The sequence below is a fragment of the Mya arenaria genome, chromosome 9 (assembly GCF_026914265.1).
Source record: "Mya arenaria isolate MELC-2E11 chromosome 9, ASM2691426v1".
Lineage (NCBI taxonomy): Eukaryota > Metazoa > Mollusca > Bivalvia > Myida > Myidae > Mya > Mya arenaria.
The window spans coordinates 5,470,762-5,496,705 of record NC_069130.1 but is presented as its reverse complement, the minus strand read 5'-3'; the positions used below and the strand labels follow the sequence as shown (position 1 = coordinate 5,496,705).

At 36.5% G+C, this 25,944-nt stretch overlaps 1 pseudogene; it reads right to left on the bottom strand.

Annotated features, from left to right (window-relative positions):
- Positions 1-16,907: 16,907 nt before the first annotated feature.
- Positions 16,908-25,743, bottom strand: LOC128202851 (uncharacterized; annotated as a pseudogene).
- Between the last annotated feature and the right edge of the window lie 201 nt (positions 25,744-25,944).

Sequence of the window (25,944 nt, the reverse complement as noted above, 5' to 3'; positions counted from 1 at the left end):
TGACAACCCCCAGTTTACTGAATCGAAGCACTGAAAGTGCTGAGGGACGGTGCCTCTGGTGTATGTGCAGAAAAATATACAGGGAGAGCTGCCTGGTTTCAAAATCGTGTCGTTGTTATCAACTATTGACAGTTTGGTTATTTCAAGAGCCAACTTTCGTCATGCATGACTATTTTTTATGAATGCATGTTAAGCAGAAGATTTCTGCGACCGTTTTATTAACGCTTTCGTACGTAATTACTCTTCAAAATGGGGAAGGATCGTACGAAAATGTAAACAAACCGTAGATGTGAGTATACTAAAAAAATCGCAAATAGTGATTTGATCTGCTTCGCTTTTCGAATAATCAAAATAGACATTTACTATTTGTTTGAATAAATACAGTGAGTGGTAACGTTTTGTCGACTACGGTTGCTACGGCATGGTTTGACCCGTTTAAACAGCTGTTTCCTGTGTCACATTGCAATGTTTTCAGGTTATGACACATTTCGATACCAACTATATTCATTTCTTATCTCTTGTAGTGTGTATAATAATTGTTATGGCGTTAACATGTTAAATAATCACATCCCAAAAGGTAAATGTACTATTACGTTCGTTAATTCTTTGTTCTATTCGATTGAAAACCCCGGAAGTACAAATATAAGAAAGAGTTTAGTTAGCGAATATTATTTGAACTGTTTCCTTAAGGTATGTAAGTTTACACACTCAAATATGTTTTAATATACAATTCTATATACTAACCAGTATACAAATGACATTTGTCATTACAAATAGGTAGACCTATTGTCAATTACAGTATCCTCTTTGTTTGTTATTGATATGATTTATTAAGTTTTTCATTGCAGGCAATCTTTTGAAAGAAAAGCTCAGTCATCTGAGATGCAGTGTTGCAGCACTGAAAAGCATTGGGTATGACTGTATATCTCAGCGTATGATTAAACCAACTATTGCAAAAACTATGCAAACAGTAATCGGGGAGTAGGATTATTATTATATTTTAGTGTTATTAGACCTAGTCTTTCAAAAACAGATGCAATTGCCATTATAACATAGTATGAAATAAGAAAATACTTGCTACTGCTTCTTGCAAACTACTGATTTTTTACCAATATATGTAATCTTAATACAAAATATCACTGTCAAGGCAGGCATTTCATTTGAATTTGAGAAATGGCTTTTACAATACAAATTTGTACTGTAGTGTTTTTTATCTCTTAAGATAAATGTGTACTTTTACAAGAAATATTATCAAGAATTGTATTTGAAAAAAATGTTAGACCATTTCTTTTTTTATCTTACAAACAACTTTCACGTTTTATGTATAATAGTAAAGATTATGTATCTTCTATTTTACAGGTGCCCATCAAAGAGTGTTTTTCTTTGCCTGCAATCAGGATACATAAACTGACCTTTGAACTGTGTTTTCCAACTTGGGATTCAAACACATGCCCTCTTGGGTAGGAGAAAGTCAGACAAACACCTGTGGCTATATCACTATACTTCTTCAAGTCTTGCTCTATGAGTGATCATGATGTGAAATAAAACAAAATGCAGTCATCTTTTTGTTATATTAAATAAGTTATGAACAAATAAAATATTTCAAACATTTTATTAATTCGTTATTTTGAAAAACAGTATGAATAAACATACATGTATACCAATAGACAAACAAATAATTGGCAAAGAATGGGCACAAAACTATGAGAATATTGAAGTTGGCGATTTATTGTTAATATTGATTTTAATGTGACAGAAAATGCCCCGATTTGCCAAAAAGTATTGAATATCAAATGGCAATGCTTGGATTTACAAAATTCTGCCCAAATGAGTATAGAGTTGCTGTTTGGTATTTGTTTATAAAAGTCATGATATATAAATCAAAGTTTAAAAAAATGTTGCAAACATAAAACAGTGGAGGATCTGATGTTATGTTGAAATGATATACTTGTATAAGCTATTTAAACTGTATATGAGCAGATTCTTATGGAAATATGAGCTTTAAGTATTACTTTATTCCAAAATGGTGACCTAGAAGGTTTAGTTCCTTGTATTGGTCAATGTTATATTGATCACTTAACAGCTTGAGGTAAATGCAAGATATAATACAGTCAAGTTCAGAAACTGCTCAACAGTTATAATAACAAGAGATGTTTGTCAAACATTATGCCCCCCTGAGCGCCATGTTGTCAGGATTATATGGACAATTGATTGAAATATGCATGGACCAAAATGACAGCTGATTTGTCACTGACATTGGATGCCGTTGAAGCAGTTTTAAGATTATGAATATTCAAAGTTTGAGGATAGAGTGTGTTATGACCATGAACTTTGACTCTATGACCTCAAAATCCAAAGGAGTCATCAGCTGGTCACCAAAAATCTAAATGTCAAGTTTGAGTGCCATGGGTGCAGGCATTGACAATGTATCGTTCAAGGTCACTGTAACCTTGACCTTTGACCCAATGACCCCTAAAATCGTAAGGGGTCATCTACAGGTCAGACACAACACCAAGTCAAGTTTGAGGGCCATGGGTGCAGGCATTGTTGAATAATCACTTGAAACATTTTCGCATTCAAGGTCACTGTGAACTTGACCTTTGACCCAATGACTCATAAAATCAATAAGTGTCATCTCCTTGTCAGGCCCAACTTCCATGTCATGTTTGATGATCATAGGTTCAGGCATTGTTGAGATATCACTGGGAGAACATTTGTTAACTTTTTTGTGTTAAAGGTTACTGCGACCTTGACCTTGGCCCGATGACCCCAAAAGTCAAGAGAGGTTAGGTCAGGCCCAACCATCATGTCAAGTTTAATGACAATAGGTCCAGGAATTGTCAAGTTTGCTTTCAAGGTCACTGTGACCTTGACCCCTTAAATCAATAGGGGTCATCTACTGGTCAGGCCAAACCTCCAAGTCTAATTTGAGGGCCATGGGTGCAGGCATTGTTGAGTTATCACATGAACAACTTTTTTACTATTCAAGGTCACTGTGACTTTGACCTTTGGCGTGATGACCCCCAAATACAATACAAGTCATCTTCTGGTCAGGTCCAACCTTCAATTCAATTATGAGGGACATGGGTGCAGGCATTGGCGAGTTATTACTCGGGACAACCTTTTACCATTCAAGGTCACTGTGACCTTGACCTTTGATCCGATGTGCCCCAAAAACAATAGGGGTCAGCTACTAGTCAATCCCAACCTCCAAGTCAAGTTTGAGGGCCATGGGTGCAGGCATTGTCGAGTTATCACATGAACAACCTTTTACCATTCAAGGTCACTGTGACCTTGACCTTTGGCCCAATGACCCCCTAATACAATAGGGGTCATCTACTGGTCAGGCCCCAACCTCCAATTCAATTATGAGGGCCATGGGTGCAGGCATTGTTGAGTTATCACTCGGACAACCTTATACCATTCGAAGTCACTGTGACCTTGACCTTTGACCCGATGAGCCCCAAAAACAATAGGGGTCAGCTACTGGTCAGGCCAAACCTCCAAGTCTAGTTTGAGGGCCATGGGTGCAGGCATTGTTGAGTTATCACATGGACGACTTTTTTACCATTCAAGGTCACTGTGACCTTGACCTTTGGCGTGATGACCCCCAAATACAATAGAAGTCATCTTCTGGACAGGTCAAACCTTCAATTCAATTATGAGGAACATGGGTGCAGGCATTGGCGAGTTATCACTCGGGACAACCTTTTACCATTCAAGGTCACTGTGACCTTGACCTTTGATCCCATGTGTCCCAAAAACAATAGGGGTCAGCTACTGGTCAATCCCAACCTCCAAGTCAAGTTTGAGGGCCATGGGTTAAGGCATTGTCGAGTTATCACATGGACAACCTTTTACCATTCAAGGTCACTGTGACCTTGACCTTTGGCCCAATGACCCCCAAATACAATAGGGGTCATCCACTGGTCAGGCCCAACCTCCAATTCAATTATGAGGGCCATGGGTGCAGGCATTGTTGAGTTATCACTCGGACAACCTTTTACCATTCAAGGTCACTGTGACCTTGACTTTTGACCCGATGAGCCCCAAAAACAATAGGGTTCAGCAACTGGTCAGGCCCAACCTTCAAGTGAAATTTGAGGGCCATGGGTGCAGGCACTGTCGAGTTATCACTCGAACAACCTTTTACCATTCAAGGTCACTGTGGCCTTGACCTTCGGCCCGATGACCCCCCCAAAAATAGGGGTCATCTACTGGTCAGGCCCAACTTCCATATCAAGTTTGATGACCATAGGTCTAGACATTGTTGAGTTATCACTCTGACAAGCTTTAAAATTAATTTACCATTAAAGGTCACCGTGACCTTGACCTTTGACCCGATGAGCCCTTAAAACAATAGGGGTCATCTACTGGTCAGACCCAACCTTCATGTAAAGTTTGATGACCATATGTCCAGGAATTGTTGAGTTATCACTCGGACAAGCTTTGGTCTACCGACGGACCGACCAACATACCGACATGCCTATGCAAAGCAATATACCCTTCTTCTTCGAAGGGGGGCATAATAAACCCTTCCTCTCAATATGGTGTACATTTGTGGGAAGTTATATCAAATCCTTCAATAAGTTAAAGAGACATGGAGCAGACACAATTTGTTACAGACGGACAGACAGACAACTGGAGCTAAAAGAATTAGTCTATTTCAGGAGGAGACATACTTAGCCAAATGGTTCTTGAGAAAAAGTCATTAAAAATAATTTATAAAAAGTACAATAAACAGGCAGTCATAAAAGTTAACATGAACACTAACTTAGGCTTTGATGAGCTGGATGAAAAATGTCTTTAACAAAATAATTGAGAAGTTGCCCAAAATGTTACAGCTACATGTAAGAAATGAGCCAAATATCAACAAGAGATGTTTGTCAAACATTATGCCCCCACCTGAGCGCCATGTTGTGAGGATTATATGAACAATTGAATGAAATAAGCATGGACCGAAATGACAGCTGATTAGTCACTGACATTGGATGCCGTTGAGGCAGTTTTAAGATTATGACCATTCAAAGTGTGAGGATAGAGTGTGTTATGACCATGACCTTTGACTCTAATGACTATGACCTCAAAATCCATATGAGTCATCAGCTGGTCTACAAAAATCTAAATGTCAAGTTTGAGGGACATGGGTTCCGGCATTGACATGTTATCACACAGACAAGCTTTTTTCAATCAATGTCACTGTGACCTTGACGTTTGACCCGATGACCCCTAAAATGAAAGGGACTCATCTACAGGCCAGACACAACTCCAAGTCAGATTTGAGGGCCATGGGTACAGGCATTGTCAAGTTATCACTCGAAACATTTTCGCATTCAAGGTCACTGTGAACTTGACCTTTGACCCAATGACTCCTAAAATCAATAAGCATCATCTCCTTGTCAGGACCAACTTCCATGTCAAGTTTGATGATCGTAGGTTCAGACATTGTTCAGATATCCCTGAGAGAGGATTTGTTATCTTTTTTTGCATTAAAGGTTATTGTGACCTTGACCTTGGCTTGATGACCCTCAAAGTCAAGAGGGGTCATCTACTGATCAGGCCCAACCTTTATGTCAAGTCTGATGACCATTCAGACTGAATGGCATGATTGGTTCATGAATTGTCGAGTTTGCTATCAAGATCACTTTGACCTTAACCTTTGACCCCTAAAATCAATAGGGTTCATCTTCTGGTAAGGCCCAACCTCCGAGTCAAGTTTGAGGGCCATGGGGGCAGGCATTGTTGATTTATCACTTGGACAACCTTTTTCCATTAAAGGTCACTGTGACCTTGATCTTTGGCTCGATGATCCCCAAAACCAATAGGGGTCATCTACTGGTGAGGCCCAACTTCCATATCAAGTTTGATGAAGAAAGGTCTAGGCATTGTTGAGTTATCACTCTGACAAGCTTTAAAATTAATTTACCATTCAAGGTCACTGTGACCTTGACCTTTGACCCGATGAGCCCTAAAATCATCTACTGATCAGGCCCAACCTTAATGTAAAGTTTGATGACCATACGTTCAGGAATTGTTGAGTTATCACTCAGACAAGCTTTGGTATACATACAGTAGACGGTACCGACCGACCGACATGTGCAAAGCAATATACCCCTCTTCTTTGAAGGGGCGCATAATAAAAAAATGTCGTATTATGCACAGCAGTAATTACATTGACAGAGACATTTTTCCTTTGAAGTATTTATAAACTGAGTCAGTAGCTGAGTCCTTGGATGACATAACAGTGTAGTATGTTGGTTATAATATTTGTTTCCTTTTTAAAAGATATGCCAGTATGTATAAAGATGGTCTCTTCTTCATGTATAGAGTCAACATCAAAGTCCACAGTAAATAGATTCATGTGAGTTGCACGAAGACAGAATTTTCAAGTTTAAACAATTTACAATGTTGAATTGATGTAAATAGTTGCTCAGATCACAGCAAGGGTGAATCAGAATGAATCCATTGAAGGTTTTGAAACAGTTTCTGTTTGAAGGCTGTTCAACTCAAGCACAATCCTTTGATATGAGATGGTGGCATAAACTGTTTTGTGAATTCTGTCCTTGAAAAGTCTTTGGTAGTCTCAAGTATCACCTTGAAAAACAGTTAAGATGAATTTTGTAGAGATTGGAAAGTCTATTGCTCTTTCGGTAACTTTCATTCTAGGTTCTGAAGTATTTGTGACATGGCGCTGAGTCTCTGAAACGAAAAACAAAAATTATTTAAGAGCCAAAAAAACAATGATAAAAAAAATTGGGTACATATACAAAATATTTTAAATTTACACCTTTTAACAGTCACAGAATATTTTACAGAGCCACTTGTAAAATACATATAATAAAACATCAGTTGTTTTCTCAGTTAAATAAAGGGCACAACTCAAAATCTCTTAAAGCCGGATTTATAGACCTAATAATTAGGACCTATACATCATATACAAATATAATACAATAACATTAGTGTATTGTCTCTGACATGACAGACGGCTACAATGATACCTAAAATTTGGTTCTTTGACAACAGACTTATCTGCTAGAAATCATTAAAAACCCTTTTTATTTCATTTGTTTTCTTTAAGGCCGCACTCTTACAGATTAACAGTTTTAATAATATTTTATCTTTTGTCCAGGAATGAGCAAATTTTGTGTAAACATCTGAAAACCAGCGATACAAGAATGCTGACAAAAGATTTTATCGCAGTTTTTCATGTTTCTGTCGCAAATTAATGTTTTTGAAAAATGCATAAAACATCAATTTTTGAAAATAAATATGAAAACTTGCAATGTGATTTTTCAGCAGTCTTATATCACTTGCTGCTATGCATTTTCACATGCAATGTTACATATATACATTATCCAGTGATTTGGATCATTCCATATATATGCTGCACATCTTTAATATTATAATTATAGAATGTGCATCAAACTATATGCATGATAATCTTAAAAGTTTGTATTAAATTGAGATTTGGTAAAAAAATGCTACAAACTGACTGTAAATAATGCACGAATAAATCGGATGTCCACTTGATTCGCTCTTGCGGTGTATTTACTTTTATCTTGCTTATAAATAAGACAAGTAAACCGGAAATATGGAAATTTAGTTACCCATCCAGAAACCTGCAGTTCTGTGTAACAATCCGTCCCGCCTAGTTACCAGCATCTTGGATCCATGTCAAGATCTGAAATAAAAAAATGAATAATCTATTTATTTATAAACAGGCTGTTTTCTTTTTGAAGCTTAAAATATGGTTGACATTTTTCTTTAAATGCAAGGTGGTTTCTGTTTTAATAAAGCCATTGCTTGAGCTCAAGTAGTCATCAGTCGTGGGATTCAAGATCTGAACCTGTCCTACTTTTGCACCTAGGTGTACCGTACTAATATTTTACGGTTCATGAGTGTGTCCCAGTACTAACCCACAAAGGTCAGATTGTTTGCAAATTAAGTTATCAGGAACAGTTTGTCGAGCTGGTTGAACAATTCAACTGCAAGCTTTAAGTTATTTTAAGTTCTAAGGGCCTGTGAGCCAAGTTGATAGAGCACAAACTTGCAAACAGGGAGTCCCCAGTCCAAGTCCCATTACTAGCTGCAATGTTTTCAGAACCGCAAGAAAATTGAAAAAAATGTAGTTTGGGACAAACAAGTCTCCCAACTGTGACCAATAGAGCTTACATGTATGCTTAAGTACACAAGTAAACCTTCTGGTAGTCTAAAATAATAGACGTGTTATAAGGGATTCTTCCAATCCCTAACGTCAAAACGGGAATGTGCAAAAAACGGGGGGGGGGGGGGGGGGGGCGGGGGGTTAAAATATTGAAATTGTTTTAAGTGAAGTATTTTATGGTTGAACTTGATCATAAAGAGTTAAATTCATATTTTACCATGTAAGTGAAATGTTATTTTGCGCCAAACAAGCACTTAATGCATTAAAACAAGTTGTTTACCTTTCCAATAAAACGAAAGTTGACTGACACAGTTAACAATTATGCGAAGGGGAACAACTCGATAAAATCGTAATAACTCGGCCTCCGACGACAAATTATCAAAGACTCTGAAGCGGCTGTTTATATGGACTAGACCCATCCCACCCCCGCAACTTTTAAATTTATAAGCTTCATTGTTGATTTAGAATTTCTGAACACTATTAGAGACATGATAATCTTGTAAATATAAGTCAAAGCAAGTTATTGAAAAATGATAAAAACTTTGACAGATGAAATGACAGATCACTGTCATAAAATCAGTCTGTTTTAGCTTGTTTGTTTTACTTAAAACACCGTAAAATTCAAATACCATGAATCCAATGGTTGGATAGTATTTCAGTCTATATTCCAGTGTTCTTATCACAACAAAACTCTTGAAATGCATCGAAATAAGTGCATTTTGTTTTTCAAAACATTTTGACAGTTGGCGCGAGGTTGTGTCCGGTCAATACTAAGCTGCTGACCGATTAGCTGACCATATAGAAATAGAAGAGAGTTGCTGACCAATTGCTGACCATATAGACAAAGAAGGAAAACAATTGAAAAAAAGTTTTGATATTTAAGATCTTTCAAGACATATTATGTTAAATTTATTTTATATACTCCTTAAAAGTGTAAGAATAGACGGATGTTTGTCGGGTTTTTTTGGGGGGAAATTGCATTTCAATGAGTTATTTTTTTCTGGGTTGTTGAAAATATGTGAACAATATCACGGTTTTAATAACGATGTACAGTACAATTATTTGAAAGCAATATTTTTAATTGTTAATGTAGCTTTAAATGTTAGCTTCACTACCTGTGAAAAACTATCTGCACTACATCAAAGAACGATCAAAAGAATGGTGTTTGCCAAATCGGTATTGATAATTTTAATTAAGAAATTATTTCTCTTTAATCTGTTGTATGTTCTAAGTTATTTTGTGAATAATAAGGCAATCATAGGCAAACTGTTGCTAATGATTAAAGTTTGATAAGTGTATATTTCATTTTCTTGGTCGAGAATATCACTTTCATAGTCGTTGCAAAATTAACTCCGAAATATTGCCGTATTTTTCATTATTTTTCTGTAATTTGTGTGATTCCATTTGTAAATTTAAAAGGATTTTGTCTAGTGCAGTTTTGCGTGCTCATATAGTGAAATATTTTTTTAGCTGGACTTTGTGTTTTTAAATAGTTTCATTATGGCTTTGATTGTTGGACATTCGCAGGCGAAATACTTAGGCAATTTAACCAAGTGTCCCGTGTTTTCATACTCTGGATTTAAAGCGCGTGATTTCCTGGATAAAAGTTTGGAATTTTATCCGTTGGTGCCAAAGGAGTCGATAAGTGAGAAAGAAGATTATATCATATTTACTCAATATGCGTATAGGAAAACTCGACATTGAAAAGTTACTGACTAATTTCTTAGCTGACCAATATAACGTATAAGGAAACCCGATATTGGAAAGTTGTACTGTTTCTATATGGTCAGTCAACTTCACGGTTCACTGCATAGTGCTGACCAATGTAACGTATAGGAAAACTTGGTATTGAAAAGTAACTGACCAATATCTTAGCTGACCAATGTAACGTATAAGTAAACCCGATAATGAAAAGTTACTGAACAAATTCTTAGCTGACCAAAATGACTATATGGTCAGTCAACTTCACGGTTCACTGCATAGTGCTGACCAATGTAACGTATAGGATAACTTGGTATTGAAAAGTTACTGACCAATTTCTTAGCTGACCAATGTAACATATATGGAAAACCGATATTGAAAAGTTACTGAACAAATTCTTAGCTGACCAATGTAACATATAAGGAAAATGGACTATGATACATTGTTAAGTTTTTGACTAAATACTTAATAGTTTTGTTATGTAGGCATTATATTATATTTACTCATATTATGTGTAATTACATGTCCTTTAAATTCTTAAATTTTTTATGAAATAATTGTGATTCGTTGAGCATACAGCATAATGAAATGTTCACATACTATAAACAAATAAAGCATTATTGGTGAATCTAGTGTACGCTTTTAATTTATATTTATTCATTAACTTGTATGGTCCTTGAAGCCCCTTAAAATCGTGTTAAGATATGAACGCTAACACTGTGCGACTATCGAGTTGTCACAATTTGCACCAAGAGCCTCGGGGTCAATTGTTGTATTGTCACTCTATTTCATGGTTCAGTGCATATTGATGTCAAAGTAATGCATCATTCATAAGATACTGACCAGTTTCTTAGCTGACCAAAATGACTATATGGTCAGTCAACTTCACGGTTCACTGCATAGTGCTGACCAATGTAACGTATAGGATAACTTGGTATTGAAAAGTTACTGACCAATCTCTTAGCTGACCAATGTAACATATATGGAAACCCGCTATTGAAAAGTTACTGAACAAATTCTTAGCTGACCAATGTAACATATAAGGAAAATGGACTATGATACATTGTTAAGTTGTTGACTAAATACTTAATAAATTTGTTATGTAGGTATTATGTCATTGACAAATATTTTTACCTTTAACCCGATTGATGGCCTGATATTGTTAATAAATGAAAAAGTAATACGAGTTAAGGACTTGTATCAGACCAATTATTATCAAATTGATTTTGTTATTATAGCATTGAAACTTAGTTGTCTTGTTTACTTATTTTATATGCCGCTAACTATTACTCAATGATAAGAGAGGAGTTCTTAAATCTTAGCTGACCAATATGTAACGAATAGGAAAACCCGGTATTGAAAAGTTACAGACCAATTTCTTAGCTGACCAATGTAACGTATAAGGAAACCCGATATTGCAAAGTTGTACTGTTTCTATATGGTCAGTCAACTTCACGGTTCACTGCATAGTGCTGACCAATGTAACGTATAGGGAAACTCGATATTGAAAAGTTACTGACCAAATTCTTAGCTGACCAATGTAACATATAAGGAAAATGGACTATGATACATTGTTAAGTTTTTGACTAAATACTTAATAAATTTGTTATGTAAGCAATATGTTATTGACAAATATTTTTACCCTTAACCCGATTAATGGCCTGATATTGTTGATAAATTAAAAAAGTAATACGAGTTAAGGATTTGTAACAGACCAATTATTATCAAATTGATTTTGTTATTATAGCATTGAAACTTAGTTGTCTTGTTTACTTATTTTATATGCCGCTAACTATTACTCAATGATAGAGAGGAGTTCTTAAATCTTAGCTGACCAATGTAACGTATAAGGAAACCCGATATTGCAAAGTTGTACTGTTTCTTTTAATGATAAAAAGACATCTATCTGCAACGAAACGCTCTTGGAATAACAAAAAAGAACAGTCGTCAATTCAATTAATCATTTCATATAACAGTAAAACATTTTAAACACTAAAAACAAACAAAACAAACAGAAAAACTTAAAAAAAAATCCTTCTTTGTTCATATGGTCAGCAATTCGTCAGCAAATCTCTTCTATTCCTATATGGTCAGCTAATCGGTGAGCAATTTAGCACGACCCCCCTGAAAATTTAGTCAAAACGGTTTATTTACTCACCGGGTTGCAGATTCCATAGAGTCGTCTTCTGTCTTGAAATTGGCAGTTGGTTTTGTTAAAATACGCCATAATAAATGATAGATCGCCAATATAGAATATTTCTGTTGTTGTGGCGGCCATTTTTAGTCTACGAAGTTCGTACGCCACCCTAAGAGCTTTCGTAAAAATTTTCGTAGCTCTACGAAGAAACAGGTGCTTGTTCGTACGAAATTCTTAACAAAACGGCTAAACAACCTAGATACATCGTACAAAGTTCGTAAGCAAAACAGACTTCGTACGAAGTTTAATAAAACTGGCCCTTATTCTAGTAAAGCTTGGGAGTCCGGATTTATTCTAGCAAGTAATTTGGTTGGTGCCAAAAAAGGAAAAAGTCCAATGTCATTAAATGTAACGGTCAGCTCGCGCAGCAAAAAAATCAAGATAAAATAAATCATGCATTCTTAAGTAATGTATTTTAAACATATCCTTTGTGCTTTAGAATTATAGGTTTATTGCATAATTATTAATGTTCTTGTAAGCTATTGAATATTACTGGTGTTTTAAGCATTGAAAAACCGCACTCTTTATTCGGCCGAGACAGGCGGTAAATCGGTTTGCAACTTTTCAGCCGATTGCCCCTACTATGAACGCTGCCCTGAGCGGGCACCGTCCAAAAACCATTGTCCCTTGATGAATTTGTTGAAACTCCTGCCCCAGTTTGTGACATTATGATACCGAGTAGTCTTCCCGAAACAGAGAATTGGAAAGAAAAGGATCAGAGCAAAAACAGCCAGATTGATTCAGATGAAACTATCAATACTATTTTTGAAAGTTGTATTGTGTTTTGTCTGCAATTTCGATACCAAAGAGTAAACTAACTATGATGTAAGTGCTTTCAGATGCAGTGCCAGGAAATTTCAAGTTTGGTGCCAAAAATGAAGGAGTGCCTTTAAGATCCTTATGAATAAGTTACTTTCATAAATAATAAAGCACTGTTGAAAGAATTAACAATGTGTTTGTTTGAAAAAATCACATGGATTAAAGATTAAAGGTAATGACATGAATTAAACATTTATTCATCAGCTAAGGAATGGATATGTAAAATGCCATACTAGCTATGCTTTGAACGAGCATTCGTATGAAAATTGATAATGATAAATGCACTCTTCAATATCAATTATGAATGTTCTCAGAAAGAACCGACTGCTGTCCAAAATGGACGGTTCAAACACATTACTACTGTTTTCAGCCGGTTTAAACTGACCTTTTTATAAAATATAAGGAAAATAGAAAGGCGACTGATCGTTAGCATTTCTTTTTTGGAACGGTTCGTTCAGTCAAACTTTATTGAGGTCCCGTTTAATCGTAACCACAATTCCAAAATTTGAAATACATAATATTTTTAATGTTTTGTCTTGTATACATATATATTCATCACAAACGTATGTGCCTTTCGGAACTGCTGTCAAGTAAACTCAATCAAAACTATATTTTCCTCGTAAGATACTTTGATTCTGATCAGGAATGCAATAAAATGCAAATTTGAGAACAATGTATATTGTAAGTATCTTTAGTTTGTGATCAATTGAACATACACAAGCTCTGTAAAATTAAAAAAGCCTAGCAACCGTCCTATCAGAAGCACTTCGTCGTTTAATTTCTTAGTCAAAACATTCTTTTGCCAGCCATTGTAACACTAGTTATAGGTCTCAAAATATTTCACTGCACTAACTTCATCCAACAACCAAAACTTATTACTGATGGGATTGAAATAAAACTTGATATGTGGCAATTAGAGGAACTGCAGTGCATAAGCCATGATCCTATCATGTTTATTAAGGTAGCCCTCCACTTGAAACTCTTCAATTTTAATGCTTAAGCCTTTTTTGTTTAGCACAAGACCACATCTTTTGAGGGATTCAAGTTCGAATCCACCCAGAAGCCTTTTCTTTTTCAGAAGCTTACTTTTTTACAGAAGTTTTTATTTTTAATTAATTAAACAGTAATTAAAAACATTTCCACACATAAATATTAACTTCTTTGAAGATTTCATTACTTTCAGGCAGAAATAGTTGGTTAGGCTAACTCTTATTTGTTCATGAATATTTCTTCAACGTTTTTATTTCCCTTTAAAACTTTGAAATGATGCCCATTAGGATCTTACTACCTTAATTTTTCTCCCCTTTACCACTTTTTCATGATTGGTGTGTGTTCGGGCCATATCTTGAAAATTATTTAAATGATTGAAATGAAACTTGAAATATTAATGGATGGCAATGAGAGGAAGTGCAGTGCACAACAAACAATCATGCCCTACATGTTTATTGTAACCTCCCTTTACCCGTTTTTTTTTTCAAAAACGCGTGCTTGTCCACTGTCCAGGCCATATCTTGGAAAACACTGAATTGATAGAAATTTAACTTAATATGAAAATAAAAGCAATGAATCATAATCATGCCCTGCATTTTTTCCTTTTCCTCCCCTTATCTGATATTTTTTTTAAAACCTGAGTTTGTCCGAGCCATTTCGTGGATATTTGTGCATTTCAATTGCTGCGACTTCAGTAGCGTCCACAAAATCTGCCTATCAATAAGTAAAGTATTCCCACTCCTCGCTGCAACTAAAGCGGCTTCGATAATTGGGCGTTTCACACTTTCTCCACCTCAGCAGTAGCGCTTCCATGTGTGTGAACAGCGCCGTGTGTGAGGAGAAGAGCAATCACGATGGTAGCATCAAGGTCAGGGGTCTGGTAGACAAAACCAGGAAACGGACAATCCACAGCAGGTATACATGGTGGTCTCAGACCGTATATATATAAGCAAGAACTTGGTCTATTTGAAGTATTGATTCCGAATAAATGAATAACTAATATAACTAGTTATTATCCTCTAAAGATTTTCAAAGTTTTACCATAAAAATATATAGAAAGGGGGGCAACTGCGACTCCCGGGACGTTATTTAAAAACAAAAAACCATTTTGGTAAACCGCAAAGAGCTCAATGAGAATTTTAGACAACATGAATAACAAACAGACATCACATAACAAAGAGCTGGTGACGTGGAGATAAAATCATATAGTTTTAAATAGGCTACATATCAGAAAACAGTTTTTACAAAAGCCGTTTCTTATTATATTTATGCAGGAAATTACAAAAAGTAAGATGGATTAGATCGATGATATTATCAATTAGTTTTCCAGGCTGTACGGCCAGTCCACACACGCACAGTTTCGCTAGTTGACATATAATTAGTTCATTCAATAATATAAATCAATGATAATAATAGTATACATGTTTAATAACAAAGTTCAAAGTATCAATATGTAAATGGGAATAAAAGCATGGTATAAACATGTGTAGTTTGTAAATGAATGTTATAATCTATACAAAACACTTAAGCTTGCCTGGAAAAATCGTTGGAAAGAATTGGTAAGAGGAGGTACGTACTTAATGTTTCATGTGATCTAAATACTTCTTGATTGTGCTGACATTATCAGAAACAATAGCGTGCAAAGGTATGGTTGCTCCTATGATGGGGGCAATCCCTACCTACAACTAACCAGCCAAATTATCTTCCCGGCCACCGTCCTGACAATATCAGCACCTACCACTGAGTAAGACACATATTCGTAACACCATATTAAAAACTTGCCGAAGAAAACAGTAGTTTTAGTTGTAAAAAAGCATCAAAGCGGATATAGCTCTTGCCATATTAAGTTGTTCTTACTGATGGAACATCTACTCAGTTTTCATATCTGAGATTAAAATTACATGTCTACAAGGTTTTGAACATATTCATGTGAGAAACCGTACAGACATTTGTAAATTTTACTAGCGATGCACCTTACCGTGCTCAGATGTAATGTTGGCAAATGAACTATATAAAGAAGAAGTTAAGGTGTAATCATTAAAACAATTTTTAAAACCCTGTATTGAATCTTTTCAATTTTAACTGTGCTGGTCTTGTCACATGGATGCCAAAAGACAGAATAGTAGGTGAAATTGATCAAATCAAAGATTTAAAGGTAATAAGCTTTGTATTTATTGTCAACAATTTGATTAGTCTTTGAATGATATTCAATTGCTTAGCTACCTTTATGCACTTTTTAGAAAACTGGGCATAAACGTTTAATAAGGTACCTACCTCAACGCCCCAAAGTTTAACTTCTCTTCACAAACAATAATGTGACTTTGAATATTGAATTGCTTCATTTCTTCAACAGACTTGAAGACAAATTGTTTAAAAACTGTCATGGTAAGCCTGCACGTGGATGGAAAAATCAAAATTCCACGGGCCAACACGGATTCGACGTTAATTTATTTGGTTTAAAGTGTTGGCAGGGGGTTTGGGTCGTCCCTCAAGAATATTTTTAACAATTTGTAGTCCGAAGTAGTGCATTTTTGGCGTATTTTATTACTTTTCTTCTATATTGAAATAAAAAGGACGATTTTAGCCCGCCCCCACCATGAATCCGCTAGTGAATATTACTTTCTTCCTCAGGAGTGGTCATGACACAATCAATATGTTTTTCCAACTCACACAGATAGAGGACTGACATCAGCATAATAATACAAGGCAGCCTTGTTGATAAACAAACATAATTTATGTACACAACCTTCTGACATAGGCTTGGAGACCTTCATGGCTCACACACTGAGATTCTGAGTTATGCGGCGTTTAAAGTCTGCGCAAAATGCCATGTAGTCAGTACAAAAGCGACTATGCCGCAAAAACAAAATCATATAAGATGAAGGCACACTATAACATTTGTATGTCATCAAATGTCCTCGACAATATGGACGTTCGTTTTTAATTAAGCGCCAGATAATGACTGACTTATAATACGTCAGGAGATGCGTACAGAAAATTGCACTCCACAAGTGTTTTCTGTCCTTGCTGATTGAATCACAGTTTCTCATCGTCTAACGGGAAAACACCCTGCACTATGTCTCTGATCATGTCACGGTTTTCTCGGATAACAGAGCTCTTTTCCTTCTTAATCATGTCCAACACTTCTGACGAAACCCCAAGACAAGCATCCTGGAACGCTTAAAGCAGAAACCACAATGGCATTAATATTATCTTTAACGTTCAAAACATTATTAAGGGATAAAGCGATGATCTAGTATTGTCGAAAATCGTTTGTTTGCCTCCAATTGCTATGATGACCGTTTACGATTTTTTAAAAATCGACTAACAAAATATTGTATTTCTTTAGGATCTTTACGACGGCACTTGAAAATAGAAATGTTATAACTTGAGAAATCCAAAACATGGGTATAATACAATTTCTGTCGATGACTTTTAAGGAAGCTTTTCCTGGGATATATATGTATCGATGATTAAGATAACTCTTGTATTCTTTTAATATGAAAGAGATTCAATAATAAGATTAGCATTATTCATTTAAAATGATGACATATCATTATATGGGAAACTCCTGGGGCAAGTAGCATAGGTAGGTTGCTCTCTGCTATGTAACAAACTACAATGCATCAGCTACTGGTATATCATTATAGCTCTCCGAAACTGTCAAAGGCTACAATTCAGCCGCCTCGCAGAAGGAACTTTTCTTTGACAGAACAACTTTTCCATTTAATATGATCATGTGGCTCAGTTTCATCCCTCCTTTCACCGATACCATTTGAAACCTAAAAATATTTTTTAAAGATGAGGGTTTTGCATAAAGCGTGCGTTCTACCCATACAACTTGTTCTTGTTCCCAGGTCAACATCTATAATACTAGTGTACATTTACAAGAAGGCATTCCTTACTCGCATCCTGGCAGACCATATACATGGCTGTCCATACAGAGCCACTAAACAGCTCGCGTGGCAAGGGGAACTCGTGCCGAATGTGCAGAACACTTCCAAACATGTGGTAACCATGGCGATACACATCCTGAAATGGAAGGCATAAAGTCATATGGTCAATTTTTTAGGTATCAAAGGTGAAAACTGAAGCATTTTGTCCATGTGTTTTGTGGCATTCAAGACTCCAAGAAATCGAAGAACGAGCATTATTATCATTTCACGAATATGTCCGCATCAATTCTTTGTTCTGCTGTTAAAATAAATATATCTTAAATGTTTTTTATTAGATTGCTTATTTAATTCAAATATCAGTAAAATTATGTACATAGAAATGAAACAAACAAAGTCCAAACCTGTATCCAGTTGCCGATGGTGACACAGCGTACAGTCGGCCGGATGACGATAGCCTGGTATTTCTTTTCACCCCAGCGTCCCATCACCATGGCAACGAGTGCAAGGAACTCGTCCTCTATCACCTGGAGGTTCTGTCTCCAGTTCAGCAGCAGGAAGTAGCGGAGAATGTAGCAAATGAAACCCTTCTTACGCCCATAACGCTCGAACCAGTTCACAGTCGCACCTGTGGACGTAAATGTATGAACACTGGAGATACACATAGTAATGAAAACAAGTAGAGGTAGACTTGCATCCATTTGACAAGTAGCTTACATTTACTCATGTTTGAGTTGATGTTAGTATCGATGCTCAAACGCCCAATTTCAATGAAAGGCAGAGATTGCTATACATTGTTCGTAAGACGGTGAATGGTTGAAGCATTATCAACCATAAGTTAAAAAAAATCATATTCATGCAAATATATGTAAAAGAGGAACGGGCAAGTACTCATTTTCAAAACAAAAATATCATGTAAATGGGAAATAACTAAAATACAATATACTGGGACGAATTGTTTCCGAAAAATAGCAGGTTAAGAGATTACTACTGAAATGTGTTAAGAAGGATCATGGTTCTTGTGCACTGCACTTCTCATCGCAATCTATCTCTATTTCAAGTTTGATTTAAATCCCTTTTGTACTTTCCAAGATACGGCCCAGACAATGACTATGAAAAAAAGATAAAGGGGAGATAACTAAATATATAAGCACGATATACCAATGGTTATTGTGCAACGCATCCATTTTCTTTGCCATAAATAAACATACCAAGTAATCCTTTAATTCCATCAGTATTTTTGAAGTTGTTATCCGTGCAAGTGTGTGGCATACAGACAGTAACACGGACTGACAATTGGGGCGACTTAACGATAAATGACCAAACAGAAAAGTGAATGACGGTTACAATATAATTATAAATGTAAATTCACAAGCAACCAGAAACACATCATATTTAAGAGGTGAAGCTTCGCTGTATTTGGCATCAGCTCAGTTACAAATGGCAGGAATTTCTAATGTAAATTAAAATTAAATAAGGCCAAAATGATGAGGACCAATGTTTAGCTTTGCTGTTATTGTTCTTGTTGTAAAACAATGTAATATATTAAAGATTCAGATTTGTGAATTTTACTTATACTTCTGGTAAACAGTAACCTTTTTAATTTATGAATGGGGCCAAATAAAGGCCCTATTTTAGGTAGAAAAAATCTTGTACCCTTTTCTTGATTTGACCAGATGTGGTGAAACGTTTCGAGATTGTCCAAGATTTTGTCTGGCTCGATCGTGTCAAGGGGAGGGGCATGAACATTGGCTTTTGCTTCCACCTAGATGATACAGAGAATGGCTAAAGTAGCATTCATCGGTGAATATATGTATATTTAATAATAAATGGATACTTAATGTGCAGAAAATAGTGGAATATTTTGGTCTGATATATATATTTGTGTTATAATTGATGCATAATTAATATGCAGAAATAAAAGTGATTTTTACCTGCTGGATATGTGTGCTCTAGTAAATAAATTATTAATATTTTTAAATAGCGGAATATTTCGTCCAAATGAAGGGATAGGGTGCAACAATTCTCACCGGCTATCTCACCGGGAGACAAACATTATAATCCCTGCCCTCGGTTTAATCTGTTTTCCCTATAACATGTTTATAACAGTATGTATTAACACTGTCACTTACAATGTTGCTTTCTGATGTTTGATTTATATGTTAAACAAAATATGTTTACACTGAAAAAAACCTTAGTAATATGGAAAAGAGTTTCATTGGCTAAACTCGCAAATGCACATTTAATGCGTTAACATGCATAGTTCATATGAAGATCTTTGTATTTTTCTCAGCATATGATTACTTATAATTCAACAGGTAAATGAATCTTGTATAATGTAAGTTATACTGTTGGTTATTTCGGGAACATTTCATGAAGCAAAAATGTCCTAAAATAACTGCTGTATTTAATGTCATTTAAAACCGTTTGGCAATAACCCTTCAATTTAATCACAACAAGGGCCTGAAATTATTGAGCTCATGCATGTTTTGATTTCAATAGATTACAATCACGCCGAAAAACAAGAGGTGTGTTCCCAATTTCCCAATCTTTTCCTATAGAAATTGAGGTTGGGGTTGGGGGAGATGTATTGTGTGTTGTAACAATAGAGTTGATAGGTAATAATTTGCGAAAATTGCTATACTGAGCTGAAAAAGTTGCGTTTCTAGTTTTTAAAAAGTTGTTCTTAATTTTAATAAAATAACACAATTATAGGGCTGATTAATTTTTGCAATTCATAAAAGTTCATATAATTAAAAATGCAAGAATGTACTATAATAGGAAAATAACTGTAGAATAACAAAGCACTGATATTAAATGACAAATACATACACAAGTGTTCAACACTACTAACAAATAGCACATACTGAAATATTTATAATTTATATGTACTGATTTATATGTCATAATATCCATATCATCAGTTTGCAGCTGGTACTTAAGCCTGATGAGCCTTTGCTCTAGCTCACGGTAGACCCGCTTCCTCGGCCGCTGCTTTCCACCATTGACGTGCTGGAATATCTTGGACTCATAAGCAGACTGCTCTTTCTGTACAATGTCTACCAGATTGTAAAAATTAGGGTGACAGTGGTGCAGTTGGTTATTAACTTTATGGTGCCAACCCTCAATATGATTTGTACTATATATTCTATCATTGTCGTAATAGTTCCAGGTTCGGCGGTCTCCCTCACTTATCAATTACAAAGTCCTTAAACTGCGACACCCGCACGGAGTCATTGTCACATTCTTCCAGTGCCTGGAACCACACATCTTCTACAGACGCTAGGGGGACGAGTGGCAGTGCCAAAGCACGTAGCACGAGCTTCTTCACTGATTTGTTGTGCCTGAAGATACATATACCCGTCGATCATTGCGTAGAGCTTGTAGAAGTAAGGTACCTTCCATATACCAGGTCTCGGGTGTAGACAGTTGGGTCAGGTTGTCAGCGGTGGCGAATATGATCATTCGCTCAACATCACCGTCGTTTGCGATGAGGAATGGCTCCCCGGCTAGCGTCTCTGTCCACTTCCCTTCCAAGTTGGCATCTGCTCTGGTCGTTGGCAGCACTGGCCTAGTCTTCGAGCGCTGTCTGTATAGACTCGATTTGGCTTCGTAGAATGTCGGCAGTTTAGCCACAACCTCTTTGATGGAATTGTCCCATGTCGGAGAACTGTCTTTTAGCATATCGTTAAAGATGGATGACACAGACTGTGTTAACCCCTGTTCCTGCTTTCTCAGACCACTCGGGATATCTGCGGCAACGATGCCGCTATCAGCTCTTGGGTGATTTTTTCACCAGCGATTTTGGTAGGAAGATCAGTCCTAGTGTTGATTTTCGCATCACAGATTTTGTTAACCCAATTCCATGAGCGATTCTCCCGTTTTCTGGTTTTCAGGCTGTACATATAGCCATTTAGAACTTGAGCCGTATGTTTACTAGCGCTTTTGTAATTTTAGTTGAATAATGAATGCTGAGGAAACTGACCTTTTTCTTCTATGTTAAATAATGACTTATAGTTAGTAAGCTGGGTTTTTTTTCTGAGTTTCCAACTGTTGGTTACCAGAAATGTGTTAATTGCATTAAATAGGACTCATCAGTATTGTTTTCAAAATAATTTGCAATAATTTCTGAATTATTATTGTGATTTGTATTTTATCTAAATACAATTACAAACAATATTTTGTTTTTATATTTATAGATATGCATTGCAAACAAATGAAAAAAATACAGTTATATTCTACAAAAAGTATGTAATTCAATCAAAGAGAAACAAAACATCCGTAATTAAAAACAGAGACATTATATACTGCAAGTACAAGTATTTGTTGAACAGTATAGAAAATACAGGCAAGTTTGAGGTGCGAAAAGATAATTGGTGATTATTTGTAACTGAGAAAATTAGCGGGTGGGAAAGTGGGAACAAACCAAACAAGAACCTACCTTAGCTATTGTCAGATGATTAAATGGCCTACGGCCATATTCTTTGACCAGCTGCTCGTCTTTCGGCTGAACAATGTGGTAGAGGTGAGCACGTAGCGATGTGAGAGACAACTCTCCAGCCTGTTGTCCTCCAGTAACATGCGGTACCAGTAAAAGTGGTTGTGCATGCTCATGATGTTGCTAGGATACTGGCCGGAGCAAATCTTATCCTCTATCACCATTACAATTATTTCAACTCTATTAAAAGTCAACAATCTAAGTTATATTTTCCAATACACCAAACAATTTTACGAACAATAATATATTTACAAATAAATATGAATTAGTAAACTAAATATATATAAGGCCAAGTTAATTAGGGAACAAGAGCACGGGTGATACCTACCTACACATATAGGGCCACGCCTATAAGGGAACAAGAGCAATGGTTGTACCTACGTATACATATAGGCCCAATACTATAAGAGAACAAGAGTACTTGTGGTACCTACCTATACATTTAGGGCAAAGCTTATTAGGGAACAAGAGCACTGGTGGTACCTACCTATACATATAGGGCCAATACTATAAGGGAACAAGACCACTGGTGGTACCTACCTATACCTATAGGGCCACGCCTATAAGGGAACAAGACCACTGGTGGTACCTACCTATACCTATAGGGCAAAGGTTATTAGGGAACAAGAGCACTGGTGGTACCTACCTATACTTTTAAGAGGAATTGTTTTAGGGAACAAGAACACTGGTGGAACCTACATACAACATAAGGACCAAGCCTATTAGGAAACAAATGCACTGGTGGTACCTACCTAAAACTTTAGGACCAAGCCTATTAGGGAACAAAAGCACTGGTGGTATCTACCTATACCTATAGGGCAAAGCTTATTAGGGAACAGGAGCATTGGTGGTACCTACCTATACTTCTAGAACAATTGTTTTAGGGAACAAGAGCACTGGTGGAACCGAAAAACAAAATAAGGACCAAGCCTATTAAGAAACAGATGCACTGGTGGTACCTACCTAAAACTTTAGGACCAAGCTTAGGTAACAAAATCACTGGTGGTATCTACCTATACCTATAGGGCAAGGCTTATTAGGGAACAAAAACATTGGTGGTACCTACCTTTACCTTTAGGACCAAGCCTAATAGGGAACAAGAGCACTGGTGGTACCTACCTTTACCTTTAGTACCAAGTGAATTAGCGAACAAGAGCACTGGTGGTACCTACCTTTAGCTTTAGGTTCAAGCCTATTAGAGAACAAGAGCACTGGTGGTACCTAACTATATCTTTAGGACCAAGCATATTAGGGAACAAGAGCACTGGTGTTACCTACATTTACCTTTAGGACTAAGCCTGTTAGGGAACAAGAGCACTGGTGGTATCTACCTACACCTTTAAGAACAAGTGTATTAGCGAACAAGAGCACTGGTGGTACCTACCTAAACCTTTAGGACCAAGCCTATTAGGGAACAAGAGCAGTGAAGGTATCTACCTATACCTTTAAGATCAAGTGTATAAGGGAACAAGAGCACTGGTGGTAACTACCTTTACCTTTAAGACCAAGCCTAATAGGGAACAAGAGCACTGGTGGGATGGGTGCCAACTGACGGGTGAAAGCAAAATGGTTCTAAATTAGAGCAGATGGAACCTCTTTGTTTTCACCGTTTACAATGCTCACTATGTTTTTAAGTTAGTTTAGGGGCATTCCTCAACATGAATTTCAGACAGAATGATGGGGCTTTCACACATTTTTATGTTTTACCCTTTTCAAGTTGATGCAGATAATCGTACTTGGAAAGGTTATCAAGCTATGTAATATATTTGACAATTCCTACTTCGTGCACTAGTTCTGGCTATTAAAATTCGCAGGCGACACAATGACCTTGACTTTATGACAATATAAAATCTAACAAGTCAAGTTAGACTGCACCTACGACATATTACATCGTTTGAAATGATATCACTCAGACAAACTATATAGATTTCTAAACCCATTTTTACTTGAGAAAAGTCTCCTTTTTGAGGACATTTGTCTGAGTCCGCTATTAGGTTGTAGAAGTTCCTGCTGTGAATAACGGCCTGTCGGAAACCAGGATCGTGTTTCTGCAAGTAGGTTAAATTCAATAATTGACCTCATCATCGCTGATAGTGTATACCTTGTATACCGCTTTGAATGAATTTTTAAGACAATCCTGGACCATACAATATACACTGTTTAAAGTTATGGGAATTCCTACGGACTACATACAGAGAACATATATTTGCACATTTTCACCGGTAACATATACTAGATAGCACCATGAACAATATTTTGAAGAAAGAAACTAAAAAAGAAAAGCACACTGGTTACTATTCGGGACGTTTGAATAAAACAAAATTACACACAATACGGTTAGCCAGATATGGATCCTTGTCAACTTTTCTGATAGTTTTGATCCAGTCGGCAAAGTTCTGTATGTAAGGTTTGACATCGATCTTATAGCTGTATATTCCGTTGGTATAAGTGCCCTCTGCATGTATGGTCCTGTGTAATCGTTACCGGCAACAATACTCATTTCTACTAAAAGTATCCTTAAGTAGAGGAATTTTAATTTGGATCCAAATGGTCACACTCCATTACAGATACGTGTAAATAAGGTATGTTTGTGTTGATAGCCAGCTTCTGTGTAAGCATTCAAAAAATCCAAATGCAAAAAGCCCGAATTGAAAGGTTGCTTTAACGATTGACCAGATATATATGATACAGCATTCATGTAAAAAACAGCAAACCGAATCAACAGCTACATACTTACCCCCAACATGGCCATGACATTCTCTGTAGAAATGACCTTAACTATTAATTTCCGTGGTTGCTCTGGTAACTCACGTGGCTCTCGAAGCTTAAGGTCGTTCTCAATGTCAAACAGCTTATCTGGAATCAGCCTACTTTCTTTAAATACGCAAAAGTCAGCGTCATTGCTCAGTATTGCAAATGCCTTGGGCCTGTCTCTTAAAGCTCGGATGATGGGTAAATCTGCTTCTCCAGCGGGCGATTGATGTATCTCACAATCACACAACCTCAAGGAAGCCATAAACTGGTCATCCAGGAGCACTGGGTTAATTTGTGTTTCCCAGGGCAGCTTGCTTATGTCAGTCTTTTGCTGCAAAACATTGAAAATCAGTGACAGCCTCTCGGTGTCCTCCATATGCCTCTTTTTCCAGGTGTCAAGTTTCTGCTCTGATCCCTCAATAGAGCTCCCTTTCTCACCATCAATATAAAACACCAGATGAATACCACGAGACTTAAGGTCATTCACTAACTTTGTGACATAGTTGTGCAGTGAAGCATACTCCCCACCGAGAATATACAAGTAGTCATTGCGACGTAGCTTACTTAAACCTATCCAAAATTTTAAAAGAATGTGATGCTTGAATGAGCTATAGTCGACAATCAGCTCAATTCCGTTTTGCTGCCGGGCCTCTTTCACTAGATCAAACGTGTCACTGCATGCGTTCGAGTTTCTTAAACATGTACTCAGTAAACCCCGGACACCCATTGTTATCAATGGCAAATATCCCTGCTGTCCAACATCAGGTATTCAAAGTTGTTCATTCACTCTGAAAGTAATCAACACCTGTTGTTAAGTTTTCCATATGCATGCGATGTGTATACAGAAACCAAACAACATGTTAAGCCCCTGGCCCTGCTGATTTCTACTGTAGCATGCATTTATGAAAACCCGTAATATACTTGTATT